Here is a 15,945-nt window from a genome sequence, read left to right as displayed (position 1 = left end):
CCTTCACTCAATCTTTAACCTCAACCCCGCACGTTGTGTTGTATCTGTGAATGTTGGTTGTGGCCAAATGATAGTTTTCTTTCATTCGTTTAGGTTCCAAGAAAACTTGATGTAACTCTACTTTTAACTGCCGTTTCAGATAAGCGGGTATTACGTCGCAGTCATGTGCCGCGGATATGACGTAATTGCCCGAACCTCCGCCAAAATTCAAATCTGTTGGCGCGATGGCCGTGAGCCACTGAGCAGCGACGATTATCAACAGAAATATCTTTATTTTCTGCTTGCAACTGGACCGTCTAGAGCGTACACGGTAAGTAACACTCATTGTGTTTAAGGAGATTTACGTTTGTAATAGCAGAAGTGTAGCCGCGTTGCGTTGTACGTGTGAAAATTGGTCGAGGCGAAATGTTAATGTTTAATTTCATTCCTTTAGGTTCCACGGTGTTTGTTGGCTGCAAGTTTTCCACTGCAAGAAGAGGCTCGTATCATTGACCAGGAGCGAGCTACAATGGTGAGTAGCCATAACATTTATGTTAAACACTTCCTATTTCATGTCTAACAGTACTTGATTTAACAAATAACCATAAATTAATACAGTGTGGGCACTGAAGTTAACATATGTGATTATACTGCCTAATCTGTCACGGAGTAGATTGTTGCAAAGTAATATAAGATCCAAAGTTGTAATTCAGAATAGTTTTCAAAAGAAGGCCATTAGAATTATATACAAGTGTGATTACCCTTAATATAACAACAAGCTATTAATTAAATCACAAATTCTTCAATTCAAAGATTTGGTAGATTATCAGACAAATAATGTCTAACAGTAATTGATTTAACACATCACGATAAGTAGATTGAGTGTGGGCACTCTCAAGTTAACAGATATGATTATACTGCCTAATCTGTTACAGAGTATGTTGTTGCCAAGTAATGTAGAATAGATCCAAAGTAGTAATCCAGAATAGTTTTGAAGAGGCCATTAGAATAATAAACAAATCTGATTACCTTGAACATAATAACAAGCTAAGTGTTTAATATGTCCTATGAAGTCAAAATTGGGCACCATCATGTGGTGAAATTTGGAATTGCATCACATCCAATTTTGCCTGGGAACAAACAGATTAAATAAATCTTAGTTTTGAATAAGCCACTCCTTCTCAAACAAGTAAACTCTGCCCATTTCGCGCAGTAGATGTTCTGTTAATATCTAGTATTTATACAAAGTCATAATTTAAATTGCTTTCAACCTTCATTCATCGGTTCAACCAACATTACTCGCTCTTATTACCAACTTGTATTGATTTAACTAAGCGTTTAATACTTCCTATCAGGTCTCAAGGCAAGATTTGGCAAAATACAATTTCAGCAAATCCAATTTTGCCAGGGAACAAAAATAGATTAAATAAACTAAATAAGTCTTCTTCCCATTAAATAAATCAGAAAAGTCTGTCTTGTAACCAGTCCTCTTCAAACAAGTAAAGTCTGCCCATTTTGTGCCGTAGATTTTGTGTCTATGCCTAGTATTTAAGCAAAATCATAATTTAAAAGACTTCTTTCCTTCATTCACTTTGGAAATTTGGAATTGCAGCAAATCGAATTTTGCCAGGGAACAAAAATAGATCAATTAAACTAAATAAGTCTTCTTCCCATTAAATAAATTAAAAAAGTCTGTCTTGTAACCAGTCCTTTTCAAACAAGTAAAGTCTGCCCATTTTGTGCCGTCGATTTTGTGTTAATGCCTAGTATTTATACAAAATCATAATTTAAAGGACTTCATTCCTTCATTCACTTTGGAAATTTGGAATTGCAGCACATCAAATTTTGCCTGGGAAGAAAAGTAGATTAAATAAATTTAATAAGTCTTACTACTTCCCATTAAATAAATTAAATACGTCTTACTTGTTCCCACTCCTTTTCAAAAAAGTAGTTTAAAACGAGGTCCCTTCACTCAACCTTTAACCCTATTTATTCACCTTCTAGGCTAAGTGTTAAAGGCTAAGTGTTAAAGGCTAAGTGTTAAAGGCTAAGTGTTAAAGGCTAAGTGTTAGAGGCTAAGTGCCAGAGGCTAGGCGCCAGAGGCGAGTTTTTGTGGGCTGAAGTTTTAGTGGGGTTAGTGTGAATACAATCCAAAAGAATACAACAGAATACAATACAATAGAATATAATACATAGATTAAATTCAATAGCTCTTACTACTTCCCATTAAATAAATTAAATACGTCTTACTTGTTCCCAATCCTTTTCAAAAAAGTAGTTTAAAACGAGGGCCCTTCACTCAACCTTTAACCTCAACCCCGCACGTCACATTGTGTTGTATCTGTGAATGTTGGTTGTGGCCAAATGATAGTTTTCTTTCATTCGTTTAGGTTCCACGGTGTTTGTTGGCTATGTTTTCCACTGTCAGAAGGATGAAAATACAAAGTACAACGCTTGGACGTGGGCGAAGACGTCACCGGTGAGTCCTTCCTTCCTATTTATTTACCTTCTAGATGCTAGAGGCTAAGTGTTAGAGGCTAAGTGTTAGAGGCTAAGTGTTAAAGGCAACACAATACGAACAACACAACACAATACGAACAACTCAACACAATATGAACAACACAATATGAACAACACAACACAATACGAACAACACAACACAATACGAACAACACAACACATTACGAACAACACAACACAATACGAACAACACAACGATACTGCACTGAACAACACGATACCGCACTGAGAAACACGATTCCGCACTGAACAACACGATACCGCACTGAACAACACCATGCCGCACTGAACACCATGCCACACTGAACAACACCATCCCGCACTGAACAACACCATGCCGCACTAAACAACACCATGCCGCACTGAACAACACCATGCCTCACTGAACGACACCATGCCGCACTGAAAGACACCATGCCGCACTGAACGACACCATGCCGCACTGAAAGACACCATCCCGCACTGAACACCATGCCGCACTGAACAACACCATCCTGCACTGAACAACACCATCCCGCACTGAACAACACCATGCCGCACTGAACAACATTATGCCGCACTGAACATTATGCCGCACTGAACAACACCATGCCGCACTGAACAACACCATGCCGCACTGAACAACATTATGCCGCACTGAACAACACCATGCCGCACTGAACAACACCATGCCGCACTGAACAACACCATGCCGCACTGAACAACATTATGCCGCACTGAACAACACCATGCCGCACTGAACAACACCATCCTGCACTGAACAACACCATTCCGCATTGAACACCATCCCGCACTGAACAACACCATCCCGCACTGAACAACACCATGCCGCACTGAACAACACCATGCCGCACTGAACAACATTATGCCGCACTGAACAACATTATGCCGCACTGAACAACACCATGCCGCACTGAACAACACCATGCCGCACTGAACAACACCATGCCGCACTGAATAACATTATAACGCACTGAACAACACCATCCCGCACTGAACAACACCATGCCGCACTAAACAACATTATGCCGCACTGAACAACATTATGCCGAAATGAACAACACCATGCCGCACTGAACAACACCATGCCGCACTGAACAACACCATGCCGCACTGAACAACACCATGCCGCACTGAACAACACCATGCCGCACTGAACAACACCATCCCGCATTGAACACCATGCCGCACTGAACAACACCATGCCGCACTGAACAACACCATGCCGCACTGAACAACACCATGCCGCACTGAACAACACCATGCCGCACTGAACAACACCATTCCGCACTGAACAACACCATTCCGCACTGAACAACATTATGCCGCACTGAACAACATTATGCCGCACTGAACAACATTATGCCGCACTGAACAACACCATGCCGCACTGAACAACACCATGCCGCACTGAACAACACCATGCCGCACTGAACAACACGATCCCGCATTGAACAACACCATGCCGCACTGAACAACACCATCCCGCACTGAACAACACCATCCCGCACTGAACAACACCATGCCGCACTGAACAACACCATGCCGCAATGAACAACACCATCCCGCACTGAACAACACCATGCCGCACTGAGCAACACCATGCCGCACTGAGCAACACCATCCCGCACTGAACAACACCATGCCGCACTGAACAACACCATGCCGCACTGAACAACACCATGCCGCACTGAACTACATTACGCTGCACTGAACAACACCATGCCGCACTGAACAACACCATGCCGCATTGAACAACACCATGCCGCATTGAACAACACCATGCCGCACTGAACAACACCATCCTGCACTGAACAACACCATGCCGCATTGAACAACACCATGCCGCATTGAACAACACCATGCCGCACTGAACAACACCATCCCGCACTGAACAACACCATCCCGCATTGAACAACACCATCCCGCACTGAACAACACCATTTTGCACTGAACAACACCATGCCGCACTGAACACCATTCCGCACTGAACAACACCATTCCGCACTGAACAACACCATGCCGCATCGAACAACACCATGCCGCACTGAACAACACCATCCCGCATTGAACAACACCATCCTGCACTGAACAACACCATCCTGCACTGAACAACACCATGCCGCACTGAACAACACCATGTCGCACTGAACAACACCATGCCGCACTGAACAACACCATGCTGCACTGAAAAACACCATGCCGCACTGAACAGCACCATGCCGCACTGAACAACACCATGCCGCACTGAACGACATTATGGCGCACTGAACAACATTATGCCGCACTGAACAACACCATGCCGCACTGAACAACACCATGCCGCACTGAACAACACCATGCCGCACTGAACAACACCATCCCGCACTGAACAACACCATGCCGCATTGAACAACGCCATGCCGCACTGAACAACACCATCCTGCACTGAACAACACCATCCCGCACTAAACAACACCATGCCGCACTGAACAACATTATGGCGCACTGGACAACATTATGGCGCACTGGACAACACCATGCCGCACTGAACAACACCATGCCGCACTGAACAACACCATGCCGCACTGAACAACACCATGCCGCACTGAACAACATTATGCCGCACTGAACAACACCATGCCGCACTGAACAACACCATGCCGCACTGAACAACACGATCCCGCATTGAACACCATCCTGCACTGAACAACACCATGCCGCACTGAACAACACCATGCCGCACTGAACAACACCATGCCGCACTGAACAACACCATGCCGCACTGAACAACACCATCCTGCACTGAACAACACCATCCCGCACTGAACAACACCATGCCGCATTGAACAACACCATGCCGCACTGAACAACACCATCCTGCACTGAACAACACCATCCTGCACTGAACAACACCATCCCGCACTGAACAACACCATGCCGCACTGAACGACATTATGGCGCACTGAACAACATTATGCCGCACTGAACAACACCATGCCGCACTGAACAACACCATGCCGCACTGAACAACACCATGCCGCACTGAACAACATTATGCCGCACTGAACAACATTATGCCGCACTGAACACCATGCCGCACTGAACAACACCATGCCTTACTGAACAACACCATGCCGCACTGAACAACACGACGTCGCACTGAACAACACGACGCCGCACAGAACAACACAACGCCACACAGAATAACACAATACCGCACAGAACAACACAATACCGCACAAACAGTTTTAGATAATATTACGTCGCAGTCATGTGACGCGGACATGACGTCAATAGGCGGAACTCACGGCAAAATTATAATCCGTGGGCGTGGCTTGCAACAGGAAGTAGGAAAGCGGCAATTCTGGCAAACAAGACACAGCGGTTAGTAACACGATGACTAACAAGGCAAATATTTTTGTTTTCAGCTTGCAACTTGACCGTCTAGAGCGTACAAGGTAATTACAACTGTTTTTTTTGAGCCCTGAAAAGCGAGGGAGTGTGGCGTTTGGGAGGAATGTCGAACTCGGCGTCTGCTTCCAGCCACAGACGCCAAATTTCGACGATTATTTCGACTGGTCAACGGTTGTAAATTATTGCGTTGACTAAAAACTTTATTTAACTCTACTCTTAACTTTGCCGTTTCAGATATGCGGGTATTACACCGCGGAAATGACGTCAATAGGCTGAACTCTCGCCAAAATTCAAATCTGTGGGCGCAATGGCCTTGAGCGAGACACCGGATACAAACACGACGATTATCAACAGAAATATCTTTATTTTCTGCTTGCAAGTGGACCGTCTAGAGCGTACACGGTAAGTACAACTCATTGTGTTTAAAAAGATTTACGTTTGTGTAGTTTGCGTTGCGTTGTATCTGTGAATGTTGGTTGAGGCTAAATGTTAATGTTTAATTTCATTCCTTTAGGTTCCACGGTGTTTGTTGGCTGTATGTTTTCCACTGCAAGAAGAGGCTCGTATCATTGACCAGCAGGAGCTACAATGGTGAGTACCCCTTTCGTCTTCCATTTATGTTAAACACTTCCTATTTCATGTCTAACAGTACTCGATTTAACAAATAACCATAAATAAATACAGTGTGGGCAGTCAAGTTAACATATGTGATTATCCTGCCTAATATGTTTATCACAAATATGTCACTAATTACTAATATGTTTATTTGTTTATCACAACACCTTTGGACCTTCAGCAATCGATTATTTCCCTTCATCTACATAGAGACAGAACGATGGTGTCTTAAACATCTCATTCATTTCACCAAATAACTTCACGCAGGTGGATAACGGCCGTCTCGGTCACGCTATGTTGCGTGATGCAGTTTTGAAGAACCAAATGCATTTATTCAATGAATAAGTCAAGCTAGTTCTATGTTTATGATGTTGTAAGTTACGGTACCGATTGAAGTTGAGTTCGAAGCCAGTGGAAAACAGCGCTGCGTTTGTGCTCTCCAGGTACAAATGTGATCTCTGACTGACGACCGGGCGAGACTCGAGTAAGAGATGTCCAAACGAGCTCCGGCAGGGCGGGCCAAGGCGGAGCGAACAGACGCCCTTCAGGCCACCAATGACGAGCTGAGAACCAAACTGATGGACGTCCAGTTAGAACTTCAGCAGGAGAAGAACAAGGTGAAAACCTCAACAGACAGACACTGCCTGCCTCCCTGCCTGCCTCCCTGCCTGCCTCCCTCCCTCCCAGTTTTCCCGATGTAGATTAGACATGCGTGTGCCATGACTGTGTCAGCCTACATCAACAAATGCACCGAGGACGTCAGCACCACTAAGAATATCATCACCCGGGGCAACCAACGACCCTGGATGACTGAGGAGGTACGTCAAACGCTACGAGCGCGGAACTCTGCCTTCAAGTCTGGCGACAAGGAGACACTGAGGACAGCGAGAGCCAACTTGAACCGTGCCATCAGGATAGCGAAGCGAGACCGCAGTCGAAAATTTCAGGATCGTTTCCACAACGTCAAAAACATCAGGAGTATGTGGCAAGGCATACGGGCGATTACAGACTACAACTCACCCTCCCCCCCCTGGTGGGTGTAGTTGATGCTGACTTTCTAAATGGTCTAAATAACTTCTTTGGGAGGTTCGAGGCACTAAACGGCACTCCAGCAGTTAAAACTGTCCCCCATCAGGAAGAGGAGGTACTCTGCCTTGACTCCGCCGATGTGTTGAAGACCCTGAGGAGAGTCAACCCCTGTAAGGCCCCTGGCCCCGACAACATTCCTGGGCGTGTGTTCAGGGAATGTGCAAGTCATCTGGCTGGGGTCATCACAGACATTTTTAACACCTCGCTGGGCCAAGCCAAAGTGCCGGCGTGCTTTAAGACTGCCTCCATCATTCCGGTGCCGAAGAAACCTCAAATCACCTCATTTAATGATTACCGGCCTGTTGCACTGACTCCGGTTATGATGAAGTGCTTCGAAAGGCTGCTTAAAGGTCACATCGTTTCCAGACTCCCCCTATTATTTGACCCGTTCCAGTTTGCCGACCGGCAAAACCGCTCCACTCAGGACGCCATCTCCTCCGTTCTTCACCTGAGCCTGGCTCACCTGGAGGAGAAGAACACCCATGTGCGGATGCTGTTCCTGGACTTCAGCTCAGCGTTTAACACCATCATCCCACAGCATCTGGTAGGAAAATTGGAACACCTGGGCTTCAACACCCCCCTTCGCAACTGGCTGCTAGACTTCCTCACCAACAGACCTCAGTCAGTCCGGGTGGGACAGAACACCTCTGATGTCATCACCCTCAGCACAGGCTCCCCTCAGGGCTGCGTCCTGAGCCCCCTGCTGTTCACCCTGATGACACACGACTGCGTCCTCAGGTTCACCACCAATCACATCGTGAAGTCAGCAGACGACACAACGGTGGTGGGGCTCATCAGAGACAACAACGACCTGGACTACAGAGAGGAGGTGGAGCAGCTGGTGGGCTGGTGCAGAGAAAACAGCCTGATCCTGAATGAGGAGAAGATGAAGGAGATCATCGTCGACTTCAGGAGAAAACAGCCTCACCACGCTCCACTGATCATCAACAGCTCAGCTGTGGAGGTGGTCAGCAGCACCAAATTCCTGGGGGTCCACATCACAGAAGACCTCACCTGGACTATGAACACTACGGCACTGGTCAAGAGGGCACAGAAGCGCTTGTACTTACAGCGGAGGATGAGGAGAGCCCACCTGCCCCCACCCATCATGAGGACGTTCTACAGGAGCACCATAGAGAGCATTCTGACAAGCTGTCTCTCTGTGTGGTGTGGAGGCTGCACCGCCTCCGATTGGAAGAACGTGAGGAGAGTGGTGAGGACAGCAGAGAGGATCATAGGGGCTCCTCTTCCCTCCATTCAGGACATTTCATCTCAGCGCTGCATGTCCCGTGCCCGTAACATCATCAATGACCCATCACACCCCCACCATGGACTGTTCTCCCTGCTGCCCTCTGGGAAGAGGTTTGCAGCATCCGCTGCAGGTCCACCAGGTTCTGCAACAGCGTTTTCCCTGCTGTCATCAGACTGTTGAACACTAGAACTGTTGAGCTCTAAACTGAACTCTGCATCACACATTCACAGAACTGTATGACACTACGGACCTCTATCTTGCACTATCTCGCACTACCAACTTTACTGAACTTGTATAAACCCTTTAAATAGAAGTTTAATACATGGTTTAGCATTCCTCTGCACACTCTTGAATACTGTTTTGCCTACTTGCACTATTGCATAATTATCACTGCTGCACTTTATACTTATTTTTAATATATATATATATATATATATATAGTATATGTATATATATATATTTTCATAGGATATGTTACTTCTATTCAACTGCAATATCACTACTTTGTTGTAAGACGTATGCAACGGAATTTCGTTTTGTATGCACCATGTGCAGACAAGATGACAATAAAGTTTGTCTAAGTCTAAGTCATGTCAGGTCAGCTGTCTGGAGAGAGAGAGAAGTCAGGACCTGCGGGCGGAGCACCACCGTGCCACCGCCGCCATGACGGAACTCAAAAGCAAACTCCATGAGGAGAAGCAGAAAGAGTTAGCCATTACCAGGGAGACATTACTGCGGCAGCATGAAATGGAGCTGATGAGAGTGATCAAAATCAAGATGGAGAGATCCAGCGACTGAATGCCTTGGTCCTCAGCCTGAGGGACGGCTCCATGGACAAGGTGATCCGCTCTATCCGTGTCTGACTATCCGCACGCCACGTCGGGCTTCGATGCGGCCGCTACCGTATTGTGTAGCTTGTCCCCAGTAAGCGTCGCGGCGCTCCGTTGCGGTCTCAATGGCCCGGTGTGGCGCAATGTCTGCTCAGGTGAGGAGGGGGGGGCGCTTTGCTGGCGGAGGTGGAGGAGACGCGGCGGTGTCGGGAGACCGAGCGGTGTCGCCTCCACCAGGAGCGCGGAAGAAGCCCTGGCAGCGGCCCAGCAGGCCTGGCAGTCCCGAGCGGCCGAGCTCCGATCGGCTCATCACCAGCATCGGGAGGAGCTGAGCCGAACCAAGAGAGACTGCGAGAGGGAGATCCGCCGACTGGTAGGACTGATCAGATGCGCGGTGCGTGGCTATGTTCCCAATTTCGTTGTATACCTGCAGTGCAATGACACCTAAGGCATTCTATTCTATTCTATTTCACAAGAAGAAAATGTCCGGTTGCTCGCTTCGCTTTTGTCACAGCAAAGGTGTTCTAGTCGATTCAAGAAAAAAAATTGGCCGGTTGCTCTCTTTGTTTTTGTCACAATTCTGGCAAATGAGTTTGCCCGCCTGCCTGAGCGCTCCCCGTTTGTACATCCAGACGGATGAGATCAAGCTGAAAGACAGAGCGGTTAGTGTTTTGGATGAAGCCCTGGGGCCGGCCACGTCCACCGCCTTCAGCTGCAGACTCAGGCTGCCGAGCAGCAGATCGCTGCCCTGAGGGATTCCCAAAGGGCGGGCCTAAACTACCCTGGAAGTGGGGTCAACGCCGCTACTAGCAATCCTCTTCATTGCGTAAGCCACCTCATCACACACTTGCAGTACGCATGACTTAGTTCGTTGCTGGAGGAAGGTAGCACAAAAACAGTTTTGAACTTTGAACGAGTGCTTGTGTGTGTGTGTTGGAGGAGGATCGGGACACGCGACGGTTTCATCTGAAAATCGCTGAGCTCAGCGCAGTCATCAGGAACCTGGAGGATCGAAACGCCCTGCTTTCTGAAGAGCGCAATGAACTGGTAATTTATTGACGGCACGCTTGAAGGTTTGCGCTACGTTTGATGCGCGCCATCCAGCGAGGCACCCATTGCGCTTGCTTATTAGTTGAGCGGCGCGTCGAGTCGGTTGCCTGGTAGATGTCTTTTATTGGGAGCCAAAGCCACGATTCCGTTCAAACCGATGCAAAAGGAATGGATACGTTCTGGCCCGCGTGTTGTGCGTCTTTCACATCCCGCACTTCATGCTTGCAGCTAAAGCGACTGAGAGAAACAGAAAGCCAGTTTCTGCCACTCCTGTACAAAAACAAACGCCTGAGCAGGAAGAATGAAGAACTCTCGCTGGTGCTGTGTCGCCTTGAAAACAAAGTGCGCTTTGTCACCCAGGAGAACGAGGAGATGGCAAGCTTGGTAAGTCGACGCGGACAACGGCGGCGTGCCAACAGAGTCCACTGCATTTGTGTTCCACAGAGAAGGCCTAGTTCGCTCAATGACCTGGACCGCGGTTGCGGCCAGCAGGACGGTGAAATGGAGTTCCTTCAAGTTGTGGAGCAGCGGCACATCATCGACGACTTGTCCAAGGTCTTCAGGCAGGCGACTCGGTGCACGTACGGCAGCGCCACGCTCGCTCGCTGTCGCCAGGAAACCTTTTCCGTCCAAAGCTTGGCCGGCGGCCGCCATCCAAAAAATTGGCCCCTTAAATTCCGACCTTTCAAGCAGGAGCATTGTGCGCACGCGTTTGAACACGCTTTAGACTTGTTTTGCCGTTTTCAGCAGCTCAAAGCTCCCGTTTTGTCAGCGCCTTTGCCACTCGCTGTGCGCTGAAAACGACGGACTTGCCCGGCTGCTCAGCCCGTCAACCATGAGCCGCGAGCGCGACATCATTGTCCGTAGGCAGCTAGTGGCAAAATGCACCCTGTTAGAGTTGCGCTCGCTCCAACTTATTTTGCAAGAACCACACGGGAGACAAGTAAGTTCTTTTGGACACCTGCAGGTGGAGAGTCCATCCGTTGTACGAATGAAGTCTGACTCTCGGCTCCTGCACGAGCATTTTAATTAAGAGAAACAGGGTGGGTGTAAGAGTGGATTGAATAGAGGAAGCCCTTGACCTCTAGTCAAAACATAGCAAGGGGTGTTTTACGACTTTGTGTAGGAAGGGATAAGCGATAGGGATAAATAAGGGATAAATAATATTATTTATTACAGGTTGCAGTCAAAGTCAAAGCAACATAATGATACGATAAAGATAATCTGGAAAACCCTGACACACCCTGTAGTTGTCACTTTTGGAAAAGACGAGCGTCCCTCCAATCATCGCCGGTGACGTGTTTTTCAGGCTCTGGAGACAGGAGCTCATGTCAGAAATGTCATTGTGAGTCGCGTTTGTTTCTGCGCCGGAGCCGTTCGTTCCCTTTGCATCCAAAGAATCTCAAAGGCGGATTATTTGTGTCGACAGGAGAGAGATTTGCTGCTACGATACCGACGTCGAGAATCTCTGAGGAGGAACAAAGCGTGAGGTCCTGCAAGGTGAGTCTGTTTGTTTGCGGCTGCTTGGTGTTGCGCAAGATGAAATGGCCTTTTTCTCGCTATCGTTCCTCTCGTCGATTCATCGTGAGGTGTCGCTTCAGTTTGTTCAGAGAGATGTTTGCTTCCGCGCCCGCAGGTCATCGAAACATTTTACGGCTACGACGAAGACGTGTTGGTGGACTCGGACGGATCGTCCTTGTCTTTTCACACCGACAGAACCCCCGACACGGAACCCGAAGAGGTAGCCCGCCATTTCTGCCAGCGTATTGGCACCAAACATTCCTCTTCAGCCTGGAATCGGACTCGTCTTTGCGTCGCGGGTGCTTTGTCGCCGGTCTGACTGACTCTGGTACTAGTGCTGTGTTGCATTGGTGTGTGCATGAAGAGGCGGAGCTTCGCTACCGCCAGCTGACGCAAGAATATCAAGCGCTGCAACGAGCCTACGCTCTGCTAGCCCAGACCAGCGAAGGGGACTACGACGCCGAGAAGGAGATCAAGGTGGCGCCCCTTCCCGCAACCCCCGGCCGGGTCGCAGCCTCCCCGTTCTCACCCAGCCTCGGGTGTTCTCTGGTCTGAAAGGAGGAGGAGGAGCCTCCCTCCTCCTCCTTTCAGACCAGAGAAAAGCTGATGGTAGAAATGGGTCACTATCAAAGCAGAGTAGCAGATCTGGAGTCAGCGCTGAAGCAACAAGGACAGGTAAGCTCATCAATGAGCACACCTTTTTCTCAGACAAAATAGCTACATTCTTCAGTCACTCATTCGTCTGGCATTACTGGACCAACCCCCCCCGAATGTGGCTGGGAAAATGCGGAGAAAAGCAAATGTCATTTTCCAGTCAACCAAAGAATTTGTGGATGAAAATGACACAACATTCCAAAGCTGTCCACGCGTTTGTCTCTTCTAGAATGTCAAGTGGGTGGAGGAGAAGCAGCTGCTGCGTCAGAGCAATCAGCAGTTGGCCGAAAAGGTGACGGAAAGAAAGGCGCTGGGCGGAGTCGCTTGGCGTCACACCCGTCAGGAAGCCCCGCAGATGAGGTCTGACTGTCTTTTCAGGTCAGGCGGATGGAGGCGGAAGAAGCGCGTCTGAAAGAGCACATCCAGGATATCCGAGACCAAAACGAACTGCTTGAGTTCCGCATCCTGGAGCTGGAGGTGGGAAGACTCGCACAAGCGTGTTGAGGCCAGAGATGTGACGGACGGACGGACGGACGGACGGATGCATGCCTCTGCCTTTCAGGAGAGGGAGTGGCGCTCCCCCGTCTTGAAGTTTCTGCAAGTCCGTTTCCCAGACGGCCTCAGCCCTTTGCAGATCTACTGCGAGGCCGAGGGCGTGAGCGTACGTAAGGCGTCCCTCGCAACCCTAACCTTAACCCGAGGTCCCAGAACACCTTACATTGCTCCTTGCGCCTTTCCCCCGGACATCGTCATCAGTGATCTGATGAAGAAGCTGGACATCCTGGGCTATAACGCCGTAAGTGTATGTCGAACTCCTTATGTTCGCACTCCACGAGACTCGGCGGCTCAAATGTGACTTTTGGAAGGCTTTGCGCTGAAAGAAGCTTGTTGACGCTGTGCCTTTGGGCTCTTCTATGTTCTGCAAGCAGAAGGGCTACCTGGATGAAGAGTTGGACTTCAGGAAGTGTTCCATGGACCAGGCTCATAAGGTAAGCCTCCCTCAAATCTCCCGCCGGACCACTGATGGACGAGGATTGCGGCCCAGAGGATCCTGGAGCTGGAGGCCATGTTGTACGAGGCGCTACCGCAGCGGGACTGCCCCGCCACGGACGGCGAAAAAGCCAGCCACGCTGGCGTGAATGACGTGCTGACGGCGGATCAGAGAGAAGAGCTTAGGAGCGCCGTGGACCAATGGAAGCGAGCCCTGATGTGCGAGTTGAGGGAGCGCGACGCTTGCATCCTCCAAGAGAGAATGGATCTGCTGCACAGCGCGCAACAGGTAAGGGCCCAAAGCCAGCCCGGCACTTACTTGCACGCTTACTGGCTTTTGAATGCCACTTTCCATTTGTCCGTCCTAGAGGAACAAAGAGCTGAAAGAATTCATCGAAGCTCAGAAGAGACAAATCAAACAATTGGAGGAGAAGTTTCTGTTTCTCTTTCTATTCTTCTCCTTGGCCTTCATTCTGTGGCCCTAACACCAGCTGGTGAGTGAGCTCCAGCGGCACCGCACTCGACACCTCCGATACACTGCCAGCCGGTCTCAGACGTTGGCAGACGCTCCGATGCCAACGTATACCCCCCGCCACGGTGACAGAGGCACCGCGTCACACCGGCGCTCATCCAATCAGAAGGCAGGAAAAGCAAATTCACATGCAGGGCACTTTTGAACCAGAAGAGAGTGCCACAAAAAACGGTTGTTGCCCCAAACGCGCACTAAAAAGGGTCAGAATAACAAGAGTCCCACTGGCCAGCCGGGGCCACCCGTCCAGCTGTTTCTTCAGGGGGGAAAAAAATTGGAGTCACCGGTGAGTACATTTTGCATTTAGCTCTGCTTTTCTGCTTCTGTCTTCAAGTGTGTGGCATCCTGCGATCAAAGATTCAGCCAACCCCAAAGCGGTTGACCTCAACGTCCCACCACCATGCCTACCAGAGCAGGTGACGTGATGCTTTGGACATCCTTCCGTCTCAGATGCCCAAAAGTACTCTTTGCCACATCTGCGGCAATACGGTGTCTTTTCAAAGGTGCAAATAAATCCAGCGTGGGCGGAACACGCACGTCTTCGGTTTTTCCCGCTTTGTTTGTGTGACAGCTGTTGTGAAAATTTTATACAAATAAAGTTGTATAGTACAGGTTTGGCCAAGCCGCAACTCCCGAACCGCATGCGGCTCTTTTATGTTCATATCAACATTTGTGTGTGTGTGTGTGTGTGTGTGTGTGGGGGGGGGGGGGGGTGGGGGGTTGTGCGTGTTGGCTTCACTTGAGTTCAATTTGGTATTTTGGTCAAAAGCGCATGTGGTGAAATTCCACAAAGTAGGATGGGCAAACACATTTCTTTAAACTATGAGTGTCAATTGGGCTCTCGAAATGGCAGGGAAAAGATGCACAGCAAAACGAAAATACGTAGATGAACGCAGGACGTTTTAATCAGAGTGGGAAAGTTTCTATTTTTTGTTGAACGTGATGGCAAACCATTCTGCCTGATATGTCAGACCTCAGCGCATTTCAAAGATTCAAATCTTCAGCGCCATGCACTTCAGCTCACTCCATGCTAACATTGATCAGGCGTCGAACCCGCAACATCATGCTTAAGAGGTGGCCATGCTAACCAGTGCGCCATTATGTCAACGCATAATAACTAAGTCTACTGATCAAAACAGCGGTTACTATATGACGTCGCTACGTCGTGGTCACGTGACGCAGACAAGACGTCAATGGACGTGGGCAGAGTTAACTTGTTTAAAAGGGAGTGGGCAGAAGAAATATTTAATTTATTTAAATCTATTTTGAGTGCACACCATTATGCCAATGCATAACAACTGTAAATCTACTAAACAAAACAGCGGTTGCTATATGACATCTGCCACGTCGTGGTCACGTGACATACGTGACGTCGATGGGCGTAACTTTCGCCGGAATTCAAATCCGCGGGGAGAGTTAACTTGTTTAAAAGAGAGTGGGCAGAAGAATTATTTAATTTATTTAAATCTATTTGGTGTGTGCGCCATTATGTCAATGCATAACAACTGTAAGTCTACTAA

The 15,945-nt window shown here is 48.5% G+C and overlaps 1 long non-coding RNA gene and 1 pseudogene across 1 annotated transcript; both read left to right on the top strand.

Moving 5' to 3' along the window:
* Positions 1–144: 144 nt before the first annotated feature.
* On the top strand, positions 145–2,984 carry LOC148390132 (uncharacterized). The gene is made up of 3 exons (XR_015861841.1): positions 145–310; positions 434–511; positions 2,370–2,984. It is a non-coding gene; the product is annotated as an uncharacterized LOC148390132 (long non-coding RNA).
* Positions 2,985–11,040: 8,056 nt separating this feature from the next.
* LOC148390131 (janus kinase and microtubule-interacting protein 3-like) lies at positions 11,041–14,940 on the top strand (annotated as a pseudogene).
* Positions 14,941–15,945: the final 1,005 nt, after the last annotated feature.

The sequence above is a fragment of the Syngnathus floridae genome, chromosome 12 (genome assembly GCF_059516105.1).
Source record: "Syngnathus floridae isolate MCC-2025c chromosome 12, RoL_Sflo_1.0, whole genome shotgun sequence".
In the NCBI taxonomy this organism is placed as follows: domain Eukaryota; kingdom Metazoa; phylum Chordata; class Actinopteri; order Syngnathiformes; family Syngnathidae; genus Syngnathus; species Syngnathus floridae.
Note: the sequence above shows the minus strand (reverse complement) of the source record. Positions and strands in the feature narration are given on the sequence as shown.